Source organism: Alligator sinensis, unplaced genomic scaffold, assembly GCF_000455745.1.
Source record: "Alligator sinensis unplaced genomic scaffold, ASM45574v1 scaffold962_1, whole genome shotgun sequence".
Lineage (NCBI taxonomy): Eukaryota > Metazoa > Chordata > Crocodylia > Alligatoridae > Alligator > Alligator sinensis.
In genome coordinates, this window is record NW_005842404.1 from 215559 (window position 1) to 217653 (window position 2095).

The window sequence follows — 2095 nt, forward strand, 5'->3', positions numbered from 1 at the left end:
AAGATGTAGTTAACCAGGTTAGTCTGAAGTCAAGTAGAAAGCAGGCTAGATTTGTACCTTATAGACTAACCAAAGTAAACAGATTAGATCAAAATAGATTAAGAGAGCCATTCAGATTAAGAATCTAATTTAATCTAGTCTCATAATCTAATCTGACCTTTTAGACTAGCTCGAGTCTAATTTAATCCAGTCTAAGAAATCAGATTATATTAAGAGATTATATTAATTTAGATTAACATGCCAGGTTAGATTAAGAGACTAGATTGGATTAAAATGGGATTAAGGTAGATTAAGATATCAGATTAGACCAGAGGTGGGCAATTATTTTGGCTAGAGGATTACTTAGGCATTTTTAGTGAGTTGTCACAGGCAAAGCCAGCACCCGCACCCCACAACAGCTCACTAAAACTCCCTAACTGGCTCCTGCATGTGGCGGGGAGGCTGGGATGGGGCTACAGGGAGGAGGGGAGCAGCACCTGGGAGTGGGACAGGTGAGCAGGACCATGGCTGGGATTAGGATTGCAAAGCAGTGACAGCAGAGGGCCCAGGCCCAGGGCCAAACCACAATCCACTCCCCGCACACCCCTGCAACAGGCACAGATTCTGCAGGCAGAGGCATGCAGGGAACAGATTGCAGCTCTACCCTGGGCCTGGCCCCATGTTATCACTGCTCTGTGACCCCAGGGTGTCCATGGGGACTAGCCAGGGCCTGCATGGGCAGGACATGCACCCAGGAGGATGGGATGGGGCCATGGGGAGCTGCATCTGGGACTGGGATGGCGGGGATGGGGCCGGGCCAGGGATCAGGATTGTGAGGTGGTGACAGCATGGGGCTGGGACCTGGGGCCGTGCCATAATCTGCTCCCCACATGTCCCTGCCCATGGAAAAGGAGCCCATTACAGAGATGTGCGGGCAGTGGATTTATAGCTCTACCCCAGGCCCTCGCGCTGTCACTGCCCCACAATCCTGATCCCAGTCCCTGGCCCCACCTCTGTCCCGCTCCCAGACGTGGCTCCCCACGCACCCACAGCCCTCTCTCATCTGCCCAGCCATGCACCCTGCCCAGGAGGGTCCGTCCCTTGGCCGTGGGTGCAGAGTCCCGGGGCAGCGGGGATGGGACTGGCAGCTGGAAGGAACCACCACTGGGACTGCCAGGAAACAATCTGGCCACTGCACCACCCCCGGGGCAGTGCAACCAGCCACACATGCCATGGCCTGGGTTGCCCCTGGTGCCTGGGCCAGGCAGGCTGGACAAAATGCCTTGGAAGGCTGTATTTTGCCCACCCCTGGATTAGATTTTGGAGATTATGTTAATTTAAGGGATTAAGGTAGATTGAGAGGTCAGATTTGATGGACAGATTTCTAGGGTCGGAAGGGACTTAGATCATGGAGTCCAACCCCTGCTCTGGCCAGGAAAGAGCGCTGGGGTCAAGTAACCCCAGCCACGTACTTGTCTAATCTCCTTTTAAACACCTCCACGGGAGGAGAAAGCACCAGCACCACCGATTAGATGAAGAGATGGGATAGAGGCAGATGTGGGGATTCAAACAGATGGAGAGGGCAGATTACAGGAGACAGCCTCCCAGGGCTTCCCCTTTAGAGCTGCTGATTTGCCCCTTACAGTCGAGCCCTAGCGCCCAAGGGCTGTGGGCCCAAGATCGCTTCGTGGCGTGTGCCCACCCCTTCGTCAGTGGACAAGGGGCAAGTCTCCCTAGAGGTCAGACCAGCGGGCTCCAGGTCTCTCCCGACGCACCGGGGCTCCGGCCTTGCCCTTCCCCAGGGAGCGGCTGTTCCCAGCGCCCTTGACCGGCCTCGCGGGGGGCTCTCGCCGCCGCCGACTCGGGCCACCAAGCCTGGCCTTTCCTCCCAGGCGCGGGCCTCCCTCTCCCCGCGGCGCAGGGCAGGGGCCCGGGGTGCATGGGGGGGCGAGCGAGGAGCCAGACCCGGTTACGGGCATGGCAGCGGGGTCCAGGGCGGAGGAGCCGGGGCTTGAGGGACGGGGAGGGGCGCTCCCTGCCTCCCTTTACCACAGCGCTTCTCAGCCGGGCGCCGCAGCACCCAGGGGCGCTGGGGGATCCTCGCAAGGGTGCTGCA